An 18,404-nucleotide genomic window follows, 5' to 3' on the forward strand; every position below is an offset into this window, starting at 1 on the left:
TAATGCACTTTTATTTTCTGCAATTAGTTCAGAATGGAGCAGCAAGAATCTTAACTAGAAAAACAAAATCTGAGCCCATCTTATCCGTTTTAGCATTGTTACATTTGTTACCCATGTCCTTTAAAACTGACTTTAAAATTCTATTAATGTTATATAAATCCTTGAATAATTTATTTTGGAATGTCTGTCCCCCTACATTCCAAGTCATAACTTTCAATCGTCTAATAGTGGTCTGTTATTATTATTCCAGAAACTAAGCATAATAAAATGATAAAACATTCTTTTTCTGTAATTGGATTAGATCAAATTAGATAATCTAATCTAATCTATCAATCAATCAATCAATCAATCAATCAATCAACATTTATTTATATAGCACATATTCATACAAAAAAAATGTAGCTCAAAGTGCTTTACAAAATGAATAGAGAAATAGAAGACACAATAAAAGATAAACATAAGTCAACATTAATTAACATAGAATAAGAGTAAGGTCCGATGGCCAGGGTGGACAGAAAAACAAAAAACTCCAAAGCTGGAGAAAAAAATAAAATCTGTAGGGGTTCCAGACCAAGAGACCACCCAGTCCCCTCTGGGCAATCTACCTAACATAAATCAAACAGTCCTCTTTGTATTTAGCGTTTTCATGGAAGGACCTGATGATGATGGTCACGTAGACTTCTGGCTTTCAGTCCATCAATGTTGGTGCATCATGATGCTTTGAGTAGGTGGTGGTGGCGCAGGCCGCCACCACAAAGAAACCGGAAAAGAAACAGAAGAGAGAGTAGGGGTCAGTACGGATTTTAGAGCCACCATGAATAGTTATTATGAAGAATTGAACATACAGAGTATCAGTATTAAGTTAAAGTGAAGTTATAAAAAGGCCATGTTAAAGTAATGTGTTTTCAGCAGTGTTTTAAAGTGCTCCACTGTATTTGCCTGGCGAATTCCTATTGGCAGGCTATTCCAGATTTTAGGTGCATAACAGCAGAAGGCCGCCTCACCACTTCTTTTAAGTTTAGCTTTTGGAATTATAAGGAGACACTCATTTGAAGATCTAAGGTTACGATTTGGAATATAACGTGTCAGGCATTCCGATATATAAGATGGAGCGAGATTATTTAAGGCTTTATAAACCATAAGCAGTATTTTAAAGTCAATCCTGAATGACACAGGCAACCAGTGTAGTGACATCAAAACTGGAGAAATGTGTTCGGATTTTCTTTTCCCAGTTAGGATTCTAGCAGCTGCATTCTGCACTCGTTGCAAATGATTTATGTCTTTTTTGGGTAGTCCTGAGAGGAGTGCGTTACAGTAATCTAGTCTACTGAAAACAAAAGCGTGAATTAATTTCTCAGCATCTTTCAATGATATAAGAGGTCTAACTTTAGCTATGTTTCTTAAATGAAAAATGCTGTCCTAGTGGTCTGATGAATATGCGATTTAAAATTCAGATTACAGTCAACGGTTACCCCTAAATTTTTTACTTCCGTCTTAACTTTTAATCCTAGTGCATTAAGTTTATTTCTGATAACCTCGCTGAATCCATTATTGCCAATTACCAAAATTTCAGTTTTCTCTTTATTTAGTTTGAGAAAATTACTATTCATCCATTCAGAAATACCAGTAAGACATTGTGTTAGTGTATCGAAAGAGTCGGAGTCATCAGGTGCTATAGATAAGTACAGCTGTGTGTCATCAGCATAGCTGTGGTAGCTCACGTTGTAACCTGAGATAATCTGACCTAACGGAAGCATGTAGATTGAGAATAACAGCGGACCCAGGATAGAGCCTTGTGGAACACCATATCGGATATCATGTGTCTTTGAGATTTGATTACCACAACTCACAAAGAATTTTCTCCCTGCCAGGTAGGATTCAAACCAATTTAAGACACTGCCAGAGAGGCCCACCCATTGACTAAGGCGATTTCTAAGAATATTATGATCAATGGTGTCAAATGCAGCACTCAGATCTAAGAGGATGAGAACAGATAAATGGCCTCTGTCTGCATTTACCCAAGTCATTTACTACTTTAACAAGTGCAGTTTCTGTACTGTGATTTGTTCTGAAGCCTGACTGAAAAGTATCAAGAATAGCATGTTTATTTAGGTGGTCATTTAACTGCATAATGACTGCCTTCTCTAGAATTTTACTTAAGAAGGGCAGGTTAGAAATGGGTCTAAAATTTTCAAAGGCAGAGGGGTCAAGATTATGTTTCTTAAGAAGGGGTTTAACTACAGCAGTCTTAAGACAGTCTGGAAAGACCCCCGTATCTAATGACGAATTTACTATGTCCAGAATATTGTCAATTAGAACGCCTGATATTTCTTTGAAAAACCTGGTTGGTATTGGGTCAAGGACGCAGGTGGAGGGTTTCAGTTGAGAGATTATACTATGTAATTCTTGTAAATCTATCCTGGTGAAAGCATTTAATTTGTTTATAACGGAGTACCGGGGCTTTGGAGGTTCTGCAGTGTTGGGGAGATATACTATGTTATCTCTAATATCATTAATTTTTTGAGTGAAAAATACAGCAATGTTCTCACAGGTTTCACTGGAAGTATTCTGGGGGCATTCCTTTGTGTTACCTGGGTTTAACAGACGGTCAATTGTTGAAAATAAGACTCTGGGATTACTAGCATTGTTATTTATAATATTAGAGAAATAGCAGCGCCTCTCAAGACGGACAGTGTTATTGTATTCTGTTATTTTAACTTTTAATATTTCATAGTGGATAGTTAGTTTAGTTTTCCTCCATTTGCGCTCAGCTCTACGACATGTTCTTTTTAAATCAGACACTCTTTGGGTCTTCCATGGAATAACAGTACTAGAGGATTTTTTAACTGTCTTTTCAGGTGCAACTATGTCAACAGCAGTTCTTACTTTAGAGTTAAAGTTTTCCACTTTACTATTTACATTATCCTCGCTATTATAGCTGGCATTATAAACGGACTGATTGCTTAATATCTAATCTAATCTAATATCAGAATGCACCCAACATCTGGAATACTTTACTGATAGGGATATGCCAGGCTAACAGTGTGGATGATTTTTCAAAACTTTAAAAAAAACACTTGTAATTGGACTGTTTTGTAGCTATGTTTTAATTGCACTCCTAATAGAGTATATATGCACAGAACAGTCACATGCTTCAGGGATTTGCAATGTTTATTATTTTCTATTTCAGCTTTCTTTTCCAGCTATTTGTGATGGTGTTTTGCACCACCACCACCTGATCGAGGTGCTGTTTAGCCACCTGTATTGCTCAAATGAAGGCAGGTGACCCAGCTGTGCATAAGATCCATTGCACCTAATCATCTGGGACAAAGCCTTGAAAAAAATGAGGAACATTTATGTTAGTTAGAATGCCCAGTGGGGGCTGACTGTTTTTTTTGGCTTTAGAAACCCTGCAGATTTTTCTTTCTTTTTTTCCTCCCGTTTAACTGGATTTTTTTTGTTGTTTCTTCTGTCCTGATGGCCATCTGACATTATTATCAGACTCCTCTTTAAAGATTTACAATACAGCCTTATATATAAGGACTCTACTAATTATATATTAATATTATTGAAGTTCATATTGACTTATTGTTTTATTACTTATTCATTATTATTCTTACCTAATTTAATCAGTTTTTCTTTGGTTGTAACTATTTCTTTGACATCTTGTAATGGACTTTGAGCTACATTCTTTGTATGAATATGTGTTAATAGAAATAAATGTTGGTGGTGGTGTAGTGGTTAAGTCTTTGGATTTCAAACCCTGAGGTTATGGGTTCAAATCCCACTTCTGACGCTGAACAAGTCACTTGACCTGCCTGTGCACCACTTGGAAAAATCAGTAATGTAACCAATTGTATCATAAATGTTGTAAATCACCTTGGATAAAGGTGTCAGCCAAAAAATAAATGTGTTATCTTGCTGAGTTATTGGGCAAGGGATTAAAAGCCTCTTCCTGTCATACAATCAGGGAGTTTGGAAATGTGAGGAATAATGTTGGCCAGGACTGAATTAGTGAGAGGAAGAGACAACAGACATTGAGAAGAAAAGGTACAGAATTTGAGAATAGAGGTTTTTGTGTTGTTAATGGGCTAGATAATTATGTTGCTCACGACATTAGTCTGACAGAGCTTAAAATCACTTAATTAGGCCAAGAAGGCCAGCAGACTCATTATTTTCTTCAGATTATTTGGTAATTTGGCTCTGCTTGTATTTATAACTCTTTTGTGCTACTATCATTTAAAGAATATACCCGTTCTGTACTAATTTAGTATTTTGGTGTCTATTTTGAGTACAGGAATGGGTTAAGAATAAACAGGGAGGTATGGGACATGTGGAAAGGTTTTGTTACTTACTGTATGTTTATTCCCATCAGGCAATGTAAAGATTGAATGAAAGACAATTACCAGATATGAAGACAACAATGATGTCAACCAAGTCTTTGATAACAAAAGCCAAGGTTTTTAAAATTAGTAATGTAAGCAGAAGGAATTTGGAGGAAATGATTACAAAGATCATAAAGCATACAAATATACTTTGTAAAATATGTTATTTACTCAAAGAAGCATTGGCTCAGTAATTCTGTTGAGAGAAGTACTCAAGGGCAAAAGAAGGAAAGACAAAGAATAATTGTGTAACACTATAAAAGAAAGAACCCATTTACAGACTGATGTGAAAAGTCTTTTTCAAAAAGAACAGTGAACATTTGTATTCTTTGAACCTAGTGATGATGATTCTGATACTATGAGGCTCAATTATATTATTTTTAATTGAACAATTCTTATAATAAAAAGTTAGGAAATCTAGATTTACAGATGGAGAAAATATATACTAACAAAAGGGGAACTCATGTCTCTTCACACAAATAGGTCTTGTGATCTTGTTGTGTCAGGACTACTGTAACTCACTTCTGGCAGGAGTATCCACATGAGCTATCAAGCTGCTATAGATGGTCCAGAATGCAGCAGCCCATCTTGTATTTAACCATCTGATACGGGCACATGTCACTCCTCTCTTCAGGTCGCTATATAGACTCCTTGTAGAAGCTTGCATCAACTTCAAAATGCTTTCCTACATAGCAGTCAATGGGTCTGTACCTGCACATTTGGAGACATTGGTGAGGTGCTATACTCCTTCTCGCCCACTAAGATCTGCCAGGGAAGAGCCTCTGGTGATGCAACCTCTGTGTGGTATCAATTCTCAATCCAGATTTTTTTCCTGTGTAGTTCCTAAGTGGTGGAATGACCTGCCCACCTCTATCAAAACTGCTGACTCCCTTAATATATTTAAGAAACAATTAAAAACCCAACTGTTCTGTGAATATCTGTATATCTGATTGAAAAAAATTGCTCTATGCTCTTTCGTATTGTTAGTTGATTTATATTTATTTATTTGATATATTTGCTTATTTATACATTTTGTAATATTTACTTATTAAATCATGATACATTGTTTACTTCATAATAAGTTTCACAACTTTATTTCATTCCATTAAAAGACCAAAAAGTATACTGAAAATATTGTTAATCGATTAATTTTCAATCAACACAGGATGATTTTTTGAAAGCCACTTCTAAGGCAGGGTTACAGACTAGAACTTTATATTCACTAATAAAATGACCAATTAAGAGGAGTTTTGTGAAATTCTATAACAAAGTAACTTTTACATTACGCACATAACTAAGAGTTATTAATTTTGGGAATCTATCTGAATTACAGTAGTTTGGTAAAAGGAATGTGTGAGACTCTCAGGCTCAGGAACAAAAAAATGGGTGGCATGAAGAGAATGAAATTCATACACCTCCATGTTAACAACAACAACAACAACATTTATTTATATAGCACATTTTCATACAAACAGTAGCTCAAAGTGCTTTACATAATAAAGAATAGAAAAATAAAAGACACAATAAGAAAATAAAATAAGTCAACATTAATTAACATAGAATAAGAGTAAGGTCCAATGGCCAGGGTGGACAGAAAAAACAAACAAAAAACTCCAGACGGCTGGAGAAAAAAATAAAATCTGTAGCGATTCCAGACCATGAGACTGCCCAGTCCCCTCTGGGCATTCTACCTAACATAAATGAAACAGTCCTCTTTGGATTTAGGGTTCTCACGGAAGGACTTGATGATGATGGTCACGTAGACTTCTGCCTTTTAATCCATCCATCATTATTGGAGCATCATGAAGCTTTGAGTAGGTGGAGGTGGCGCAGGCCACCACCACAAAGAAACCGGAAAAAGAAACAGAAAAGAGAGTAGGGGTCAGTACGGATTTTAGAGCCACCATGAATAGTTATTATGAAGAATTGAACATACAGAGTATCATGATTAAGTTAAATTGAAGTCATAAAAAGGCCATGTTAAAGTAATGTGTTTTCAGCAGTGTTTTAAAGTGCTCTACAGTATCAGCCTGGCGAATTCCTATTGGCAGGCTATTCCAGATTTTAGGTGCATAGAAGCAGAAGGCCGCCTCACCACTTCTTTTAAGCTTTGTTCTTGGAATTCTAAGGAGACACTCATTTGAGGATCTGAGGTTACGATTTGGAATATAAGGTGTCAGACATTCCGATATATAAGATGGGGTGAGATTATTTAAGGCTTTATAAACCATTAGCAGAATTTTAAAGTCAATCCTGAATGACACAGGTAACCAATGTAGTGACATCAAAACTGGGGTGATGTGTTCAGATTTTTTTTTCCTAGTTAGGATTCTAGCAGCTGCATTCTGCACTAGTTGCAAACGATTTATGTCTTTTTTGGGTAGTTTTGAGAGAAGTGCATTACAGTAATCTAGTCGACTGAAAACAAACGCGTGAACTAATTTCTCAGCATCTTTCAGTGATATAAGAGGTCTAACTTTTGCTATGTTTCTTAGGTGAAAAAATGCTGTCCTAGTGATCTGATTAATATGCGATTTAAAATTCAGATTACAGTCAACAGTTACCTCTAAGCTTTTTACCTCCGTCTTAACTTTTAATTCTAATGTATCCAGTTTATTTCTAATTGCCTCATTGTATCCATTATTGGTAATCACTAAGATTTCAGTTTTCTCTTTATTTAACTTGAGAAAGTTACTATTCATCCATTCTGAGATACAAGTCAGACATTGTGTTAGTGAATCAATAGAATCGGGGTCATCAGGTGCTATTGATAAGTACAGCTGTGTGTCATCAGCATAGCTGTCGTAGCTCACGTTGTGCCCTGAGATAATCTGACCTAACAGAGCCACATGGTTCCAGTTCTCTCAGTCAGGAAGTGGATAATCCCACTTGATATATTTCAGGGTTATGACAGCCTTCCTGATAATTCCCCCATGCATACAAATCAAAGATTACATAACCCCATTTCTCCCATCTTGCCAACATTTCCTTTCTATACAGGTATATTAGCAGAAAGCTGTTCAATAGAAGTATTCAGTATTACACCATTTCAACCAGCCTACTTGATCTTGGTCTCATACTTTTGCAACATTGGTATTCCATCACTTTGGTACTTAAGTCACATGCTTTCTAGCATCCTGTCAGAATTTCTGCACTTCCTCTGTTTAGGTTTTGTGTCATAAAATACATTACTTCTACAGTACATCTTACACCTGCAGGATCTACTGCCCTCAAGTGGTGCCTCTTTTTCCACACTTGAGTGTAGATATGCATTACCTTTGCCAGTACTGATTTTCCTTTCTTTCGGGTCCATGTACGATGTTTACTTCATTCTGTGCTGTGGTATCCCCTTACCAGCAGGGAACCATTCCACTATATGTATATGTGTTCTTGTTAAGGCTGCTTTAATTAGCGTTTGGGCAGTGAGAATGAAGGCTAGGATATACAGTACAGTTGTTCCAAGAATGGTAGGAACTGAATGTAAACCTAATCTCATTAACAATATCTTGATTGAGGACCTGCAGAAGCAACATTCATATGCAGTTAAATCTTCTTTCTTCAGCTTTATTTTTCAAAATCCATCTTGTAGCAGGTGCTTTAAGTTTTAACAAGGTTTATTACTTTTATTTTACTTTGCAGTTATCACATGCACCCCTTGGCAGAAACAAATGCACTTGCAAATGTCAAATGCAATTTTCTATGAAAGAAAATGGTTATTTTGAGCCATTGCTGGAGGCAATTGTAAGCATGACTCCTGAGAACCTAATAACCCACTAAGTTTTATTACCCAGTGTTATATTGCTGGGTCACATATGTTTCACAAAGAATATAAATAGATTTGATATTCACCATGTAAAAAAGCAGGGAAGAAAATATATATTTGTTTAAGACAAGCACACTACTGAGTATAGGTGTCCCATCCTAGGTTGTTTTCTGCTTATTATTGCTGGGATATGATCCCATTTACAGCAACACTGCAAGGGAAAATAAGATCAGGAAAACTGATAGGTGGATAATACTAACAAAGGTACCCTATATATTTTCATAACACAAATATGTCTATCCTGCTGAGGTGTAATGAGTTACTAGGGCAGGGGTGGCAAACTCCAGTCCTGGAGTGCCTCAGTGGCTGCAGGTTTTCATTCCAACCATCTTCTTCATTAGTTTTTACTGCTAATTAACTTCTTTTACTTTAATTTTAATTAAGTTGATTCAGGCCCCTTAGTTTCTTTTTCTTTTTTTAGCTGCCAAACAATAATGAGACACAAAACAAGGTGCCACATAACCAGCTCACCCGTGCCCATTACACAATATCTGAAAATAAAGAAAGGTGAAGGTCTCAGTAAGGTTGATCTCTCAGGTCCCCAAAACATTTTGACAATGTTCTTAGAAAAAACAGAAAATCAACAGTTATGGAAATGTCTGCTGTGTCAAAATGAGAGCAGCAACAAGCCATAGAATTAAATAATGAGTTTAATTAACAACAAGAATTGGCTTCTCATTAAGAAACTGGTTGGAGTGAAATTAGTTGGAGTTTGAAGCCCCAATTTAGCTGGTCAACTGTTGACTTGTTTCACATTTGATTTCTGTTTGGCTCTCATTTAATGAAGAAAATAATTCATTCAGAGCACTGAATCCTTAAAAACAGGGCTATTAAAATGAAGGGAAAAAAGTCAATTAACAGTTAAAACTGGGCACTGATTAGGAAAAGGGTTAGAATGAAAACCTACAGCCACTGTGGCACTCCAGGACTTGAGTTTGCCACCCCTGTACAAGGGCATCAGTGACTAGGCTCAGAAGCATTTTCAGTTTAGAGGCCTGAAAACTTTTAGGTGGCAGAATGAAGAATATTCTGCTTGGCAAATTTGTATCTCATTTTACCCATTTATTTTCTAAACCTGCCTATTCCTAATTTACTAATATAGGAGGTAAAGTACCGTCCCAGCAGCATTTAATTGTTAGGTGTGTCAGCCCATTGGAACAATTTAATTTTCAGTTTGAATTTATTTTTTTATTAGACGCATATCCACCTATGATCTAAGAGTGCTGCAATAATTAAAACAGAATATCTAAAATGAATATCAGCATGAACACAAAACATAATGCTGAAAGTTTGTAAGGAAGAATAAAAATCATGCTCAGGAATGAACAGAAGTTGCCTTTTTTATATTTTGTTTTCTATCGTTTCACGTTGCTACGGTATATTTGTAACATACATGTTTTGTGATAATTGTCTGTAGAAGGCCTTTAAAAATGAGTTTGAATGGGTTGCATAAAAGAAAGAAACAACTTTTTGACTGTACATATATATACTAAGTGAAAAGTATGAAAAGACTTTTTGGTAGTGGATATTTCATTGTTAAAAAAAACTGTGTTTTATGATTTTCTAAGTTGCTTCGTTAAATAAGAGGTGACACAAGTACGCCATGTGCTTTGTCTCTGCCTGAATATAAGGTTTTTTTTTGAAGGCAAGGAAACTTCAATATCCCATCTCCTTCTAAGAGGAAAACTTGGAAGATAAGAGATACATTTTAGATTTATGAGCCTGGAAAATGTGACTGTTTTTTTCCAGAGGTTGGTAAGTATAAAGACAGTCAAGCGGCAGTAGTGACAGAGATGTAACATAAAACAAAACAAGTCTGTAGGAAAATAATAATAATAGGTAATAAGTGGGTGTTTCAATTTTAAGAAGAAGCGTCCCCAAAAGTCTCCCCACGATAAAACAGTTGGTGCCATGATAATGCAAGCAGAATCATTTGAATTTATTGTGCAATACAAACATGTACAGTATATGCTCTGTATTGTAATGGGAGAAGCTATTTAGGGATGCTTGGGTTACAAAGAAATACTTTCTTACAAACCTAAGTCACAAGCAGGCAGGATTAACTACCCTAATGCACAAGTCTCATATCTCACTACCATACAATAAATAATAACAGTCTTCATAATTCTTGTTTCACAAATACGGCTGGGGTGCTTCTATATTTCAGATCTGTCTGCGAGTTAAAGTCTTTGAATTTTTTTTAATTTGATAAGACAGAAGCAGTTATCCTGTGTGTTTGTAAGCTCTGTCAAATGGCCCCAGAATTGTTCCTATGAGTTCAGAATAAAGTATGTTTTTGACAAGATCTGTTTACCAATTTTATTTGTGAAATGTAATTCCCAGATCATATGTTGACTCATTGACTGGCTGACTAGAAATTCTGGGCTATTTAATAATAATAATAATAATACATTTTATTTATATAGTGCCTTTCCCATGCTCAAGTCACTTCACAGAGTTTAAGATAGAGCAGCAGGGTATACAGTATATAGCTTAAGATTAAGGCAGTAAATTCAGAGAAAAAGCCTAACAGACAACATAATTGATGGTCTAGCACACACACACACAGGTTACACGAGCATCTTGACAGAGAGGTAAACTGAAAGAAGGGTAATAAAGTCAAGTAGAGCTAAAAGCCATCCTGAACAGATGAGTTTTGAGTTGTTTTTTAAAAGAATTCATGGAATCAGCAGATCTTATTAATTTTGGTAGGTCATTCCAGAGTCTGGGCGCTATACAGCTGAAGGCCCTGTCACCCATGGAGTGTAGATTAGTGTGGGGCACAACAAGATTGCCAGAATCAGAGGACCTTAGTGGGCGGACAGGCACATAGTGATGGAGAAGGTCACTGATGTAGTTTGGCGCGAGGTTATTTAAGGCTTTGTAGGTTATTAGTAGGATTTTATATTCAATTCTGTAAGACACAGGGAGCCAGTGAAGGCCAAGCAGGATGGGTGTTATGTGCTCACTGCTGCTGGTTCGAATAAGGACTCTTGCAGCTGAGTGTTGAATAAGATGAAGCTGTTATATAAGATTAGAAGGGGCACCTACCAGGGAACTGAAATAATGACAAATGAATTGCCTTTAATTTAAATTTCCATACATATCCCTGACAAATCAAAAGATATGTAGCATTCATCCTCAGCTTGTAATGAAAATGACAACTGTTTCCATCCAATAATCCATCTATTGTCTAACCTGCTTCTCCAGATGAGGGTTGCTGAGTGTGTGTGCATCCCAGCTGTAATGGACCTCCAGGCAAGCCTTATATAATCAGCCTTAGAGGAGGCACCACACTGGCAGTCACACACGCACACACACACACTTACACATACAGAGCTAATTTAGAGTCACCACTGTTTTTTGACATGTGTGTGAAAAACCAGAGTAGTATTGGTAGTGCCAACAATAGCTTTAGCAAATAAAATTTGAGCCAAGTTTCAAACAATGCAACTATCTTTAAAGTTGGGACAAATATAAAAAGTAAGGGAGATATGTGGAAAATTAATGAATTAACAAAGAAAATTGTTAGTTTCTGACATTTGAAATTTGAATTTGATTTGTCCAGTGAATATTACTGTTCAGTAAGTGTTACTGATGTCTTCTCCATACACTAATGCAAATGTAAATCTCACAACAGCAAATATCATAAATCTGATGTGATTTTTCTGAAAAAACAATTAGAAAACACTTTGTTTAAATGAATATATCCTGAATTATGTTGCTATTCATTAATTCATGTTTACCTTTTATAGATAGACTAGCAAAATACCCGCGCTTCGCAGTGGCGAAGTACTGACTTAAAATTTTTATTAAGAAGAAAATTACACCTTTTTAAACTGAGGGAAAATATACCAATAATTATTTGTTAAGGATCTCTTTGTATACCTACATTGTGAGTTCGGCCCTCCTGTTGTAATATGACCAAGCTGTGCGCTGAGCTTACTCTTGAGCATGTAACTTACAGTTGGCCATGTGAACAGTAATCTTGTTTCAAATCTCACAGCTTGGATTGCTGCTGTCATAATCGGTTTGAGTTTCATGGTGTGTTTCAATGACGACAGTATTTGTAGGACTTGTGTTGCAGTGACATTCAGCATCTGTCAAGTGTTGTAAGCATACAACCGGTTTCATTGATAACTTCACATCCAGCTTTTGAGAGTTTAAACATTCATAAACATCAAAGTGTCCACTACTGAAATCGTCACCTGTGAGTCTAAGATGTTTAAGAGGCACTGGCAGTTATCGAAATGTGTAAAACATTTGGTTTCGGTTAGCACTGGGAAGCGCCTACCAAATTTCGTGAAGATGGGGTCATAAATAAGAAAGTTCAACATGGTGGACGTTGTCGACCGTTATGACTGTTACGCGTAGAATTTCGAAATGAAACCTGCTTAACTTTTGTAAGTAAGCTGTAAGGAATGAGCCTGCCAAATTTCAGCCTTCTACCTACACGGGAAGTTGGAGAATTAGTGACATTGGAAAGTTTAATATGGCAGCCGACAGAGGCATCATACCACTGAAATAAGTACGTACATCGGTTTTGGTTAGCACAGTGAAGCCACCTACCAAATTTCGTGAAGATGGGGCCATAAATAAGAAAGTTCAACATGGCGAACATTGTCAACCGTTATGACCGTTACACGTAGAATTTTGAAATTAAACCTGCTTAACTTTTGTAAGAAAGCTGTAAGGAATGAGCATGCCAAATTTCAGCCTTCTACCTACACGGGAAGTTGGAGAATTAGTGACGTTGGAAAGATGAATATGGCGGCTGACAGTGGCATCATACCGCCGAAATAAGTACGTACATTGGTTTCGGTTAGCGCAGGGAAGCCGCCTACCAAACTTTGTGAAGATGGGCCATGAATAAGAAAGTTCAACATGGCGGATGTTGTTGACCGTTATGACCGTTACGCGTAGAATTTCGAAATGAAACGTGCTTAACTTTCGTAAGTAAGCTGTAAGGAATGAGCCTGCCAAATCTCAGCCTTCTATCTACAAGGGAAGTTAGAGAATTAGTGATGAGTGAGTGAGTGAGGGAGTGAGTGAGTCAGTGAGTGAGTGAGTCAGCGAGGGCTTTGCCTTTTATTAGTATAGATAAATAGATAGTATTTGATTGTTTTTTTTATATTTTTCTTAATAAAAGCTCAGTAAATTAATAAATAAATAAATACTGTAAATAAATACAACAACGACTAAAAATAAAGAAATTTAAATCAATAATAAACTTCTGATTTGGCACTTACTGTGAGACAGTTAGAGAGACATTATGTAGGTATATTAGTATAAAGGAGGTCCAGTAGAGTTTCTTGTAAAGCCTTTCACTATTGATTATATAGTGTCTTTCCATTTATATATCACATAGTGATCTCTCTTTTTTAATTGTCTATATTTTATATAAAGTCTTTCACTATTTCACTGTTGTACAGTTCCCTACATACAGTATAACTTTAAACCTTATTATTGTTCCAAATGTTAGATAGTGATGTAAACTGGGTTTTGAGATTTTTCAGGTACAGAAGATGAAAGTTTTGAGGTAAGGCAGTTCTACTCACTAATTATTATGGATTTGGGGACATAAGGGGTTTGCCTCGGAAGCTAAGAACAAGTGATTGAGGTGTATGCAAAAAAATAATTATCAAAACCATATAATTAAAATAAAAAGTTAATTACTTATTCCACTACTCTATGCAGCTTACATTGTTTACAAATAATTAAATGTTTTAGGAATTACACACATTTCAGTGATTATTATGTTACTATTATGTATTAAATGAAGGTATGCCTCAGTAATATCTTCACAATTAAACTTTTTGCATTACTGACTAGAATATTACATCCATCCATCCATTATCCAACCTGCTATATCCTAACTACAGGGTCACGGGGTTCTGCTGGAGCCAATCCTAGCCAACACAGGATGCAAGGCAGGAAACAAACCCCGGGGAGGGCGCCAGCCCACCGCAAAGAATATTACATTGTTCAAAGAATTAAAAAAAAAAAAAAAAAGCATATAGTACTAAGTTTTAATGTTTGATACAATGTCCATTTCCATACCTCTTTTTAGGTATTATGATATCTTTTATTTTATATTTTATTGTCTAGAAGCATAACAGCATATTTGGGTTTAATTTAAGAGAGAAAAAGAATGGTTTTAACTAAGCGGGCTTTATTGAGCTATTTAGTGAATATAAATTAATAAATAAAGTGCTTACTCATTATTGTTCCATAAGCCTTCACCCCTAACGACAAATGAGCACAATGATGAATGCAGGCTTAACTAGTAACATAACGCCCTGAGCGGAATGCACAGATTTTCCAAACATAAGCAGCATATCAAACATATACAGTTACTTTGCTGGCGTTGTTGTGGGGTGCTTCATTTAAATGCATGAACTGAAAACAATTCAAGTTATGATTCAATTATTTTCCATCCTTACAGAGCCAGCTAGTAACTCCATAATCCTGTATAAGAGACCCAGTTAATTCCCAGGTCCTAGATAACATAAATTGTAAATGACACTCAAAATGTATTCAAATAAACTGTAAGACTAACCAAAGTTTTGTTTTTTTTTTGTTTTCTTCACACATTATTTTTTGTTTGGCACAGATTATGGCAACAGTTGAGTAACTTTTATTGATGATACCATTAGTTAGCTTCCAAGATGAAAAAATCTTTCTTAAGCTTTTCCATTTTGAAGTTTATTGAAGTGGAGTGAAGTGGAACTGAGTAAGAGAGCGGACAACTGTGGCTTGGTGACTACCACTTTTTCCATACTGAACACCTTACAAATACAGTGTTGTACTGTAACTCATTACTTACAGTAGATGTGTTACAATAACATCTTGGGCAAGTGAAGAGACTTGTTCACAGTCATAGTGTTTCATTTGCCTAGTCTGAACTGGCAGCTTAATGTTCAAATACTAAGCCATTGGATCATGCAGTCTAGTTTCTGCTAACCCAAAGTGCTTTCTGCTGGTGTCATTTGATTTAGTGGTCATATTATTCCACCAGCCATCACAAGGCCTTTTGCTAGTCACACAAAATAAAATATACAAGCATTCAATATGTGAATGACTACAAAGACAGAAAGTTAGAAATGTCAATAAGAATACATTGTATATAAAGTATCTATCTATCTATCTATCTATCTATCTATCTATCTATCTATCTATCTATCTATCTATCTATCTATCTAAATAAAGATATTGTAGCATACACAAAGGCATGTGGCAGTAGATTTTATATCTCTTTTACATCACTGTTACAGGTAGCTTGCTGTCCTTGCTGGGATGGATTACTGCTACCACATTAGTTGGAATTTTACGCAACTATGGAATACTTGTCGTTTTTATATGCTCTCCTGCAGCTTGATCCAAAGACGCTCATTTACATGATGGAATTCCAGCTCATACTATTGGTGACTCATCCCAGGCTAATACAACTTTAGTGCCAATATTATATATTATACCCTTCTCTCTCTTTAAAGTCATTATCCACAGCGACCTTTTCCAACTTCTTCCAATGGTGCAAAAAACACCTCAAAATAGCAAGGTTGTTTTCTTTTCCTTTGCAGTCATGCAACTCAACACAAAGACAAATCTGTAGGAGTCTTTAGCTCTTCATTGCTAGGGATGTTAATGGTGTGTTGTCTTATATTACAGCAGCGATACCGAGTGATGTACTGTCATGTGGTACAGCAGAAGTGTTTAACGCTGCATTTCCATGGGTGAGCCATACATTATATATGGGTAGGTGAATGTCCTTATGTGGAGCTGCAGATATACGCGTCTTTTGGCTGTCAACTAAACTGATAGCATTCCAAGTCCTGGATCTCAGCTTCAAGACTTTTCCACCTTGGCTGCTCTGTAACACCATTAACATCTGCCTCATCCTTTGACTTGTGCAGTCTCACCACTGGTCCAGCTTCACACTGCTCATCTTGGGTCAGTGGCAATTCAATCCGCCACACATTTCCCCAGTTCCATGAGCCTGAAGAGAAACTCTACTGGTGACAAAACATCCAGGCCTTTGCACCTTAGCAGATTAAAAAGTGGTGGTGGCGCTGCTGAGGTAGACGTCTCTCAGCTATCTTCTTTCCTGTACTGATAGTGCAAATGGCATTTCAGATCCTAGATCTCAGACTTGAGAATCTTCAGCAAATCCTTAGAAGAGGCCTGTAAGTCTATTTTGAGTCTCCTCAGCACCTGACACTTTGCTCAGCCAGACTTTAAGTCTTCTCCTTGTTTCAATTTAAGACACCAATGTAGAACCAAGCCGGCGCTTCCAGTGACAAGTGTGAGTGCACTTTAGCTGTTCTTGCAAGAATGACTTGATACAACTTGTCAGCACCACCACAATATACTGGGGGTAGACTGATGGTATGAGATCAGAATAAAATAAAAAATAGAATCAGTGTATTTGGTACCAATATTCTGATGAACGAATATATTTAATAAAAAGATAAGACATAAAAGGTGAGTTAATTTGATTTGAATATATCTAATAATGGGGTTTCACACATGCACCCAGGAAAATAGTTTCAGAGAGTCAGAGCAACAAAACAAATAGAAAGCAATGTCTCCAATTAATCAGTGAGAGATGCACAAAGAGTCTAATGTAATAATGAGGAGACCAAGACCACAGGATCTTAGGTGGTATAAAGCATGTAACAATGACAGGTAATCTAAATTTGCTGTAATCCATTCATATTATGAGCAGCAAAAGCACTAAAAGAGAATTTCAGCAATAAAAATGATAAGTTGACAGTGTATTAATGCTCTTATTCATAGTATGTTTGTGAAAGAATTACAATATCCTCAATACTGCAAAAGCCATACTTCTCAAAACTCAGAGTGGTATTAAGCATGGCTTCAAGGATTTGTGGCACTGAATAACAGAAAAAGGTTCTAGCGAGAAGTGTCCATGCTTTTGAATAATGTTTTAGAAGCATTTTATGTTTGTATTTACTGTAGTTCTAGTAAGTTAACAGACAACCATGTATTAATTTCAAGGAGGTGAAGTTGTCTTCATCTGATATGCATCCAACGATTATCTTTATAAAGAACAGGGCATCATCCACATACAGTATGTGTACAACATGAGGCTGTACTTTTAAATTGAGTATCAACATTGATCTTCCATTTTCAAAAAGAAGCTTGCTGCTGAAAAATATGAGTTTTATATTAAAAATTTAATTGGAAACAATATTCAACACTGACATTCATTCACGAGTTTACATAACATATCATTGTCATTCATTTCAGGATTATCAGGAGGCTGAAACTTACCTTGGATGCAAAGCAAGAGAATGAGGGCCCCAGCTTATTGCACAGCATCTTCATACACACACACCTTATGGGGAACGAGCATATCTTTTCATGAAGAGGCAGAACTTTTCTAGCAATGTTTAAAGGTGTGCCTGAATAGGAACCCTAAAAAAGACTCTTTGTTCCTTTTCTGTGCTAAAACAGCCTGTTATGCTATAAACAAAATGTATCTTGTCTATTAATGCTTTTGTATTTAGATAAGAACTGACTGAAATTTTTAGTCGTTAGTTTAAGTATAAAGTGTCCAAACTCTGTGGCACTATAAGTCCACAGTTATTTTATTTTAGGAATGCTGTGCACAGTGGTACTTGACTTCTTATAAGAGATAAGTAAAATTACTGGTCTGAACACAAAGTTCTATAGGAACACACTTCGCTACAGCAGTCTCGCTTCTGACGTCAGAAGTGTAACTTAGATTTATGAGCTCCGAAAGGCGAAGCTGGCTATCTAGAAGACAAGGAACTTAGTTTTATGAACCTCAGATGAAAAGCAAAAGCCACCTTGAGGACAGGCAGAATTTATGAGCCCCTGAATGAGAGGTGAATCGACTTGGAAAAGGGACCATAGCACACCTGTAATTAGCTTTATAAGTAAGGTGATGAGCTGATTAAGGAAATGAAGAAAAGAAAATCAAATGAGGAATGCTTTGAGCCATGACTGATGCAACTAAAAAACAAGAGCTGCCGGAGACATTTGTGCAGATATTGGACGTGTTACTGATTTTTGTCTTTACAGAGCTACAAGATGACTCAGTTTCTATGGTATGTATTGACACACTTAATTTTGTTTTCAAAGTTATCACTAGGTATTGGGAGAAGAGTAAAATTTATTAAGTATGTTCCTCTGCTTGAGTTTTGTGCTAT

Source organism: Polypterus senegalus, chromosome 2 (genome assembly GCF_016835505.1).
Source record: "Polypterus senegalus isolate Bchr_013 chromosome 2, ASM1683550v1, whole genome shotgun sequence".
NCBI classification, from domain to species: domain Eukaryota; kingdom Metazoa; phylum Chordata; class Cladistia; order Polypteriformes; family Polypteridae; genus Polypterus; species Polypterus senegalus.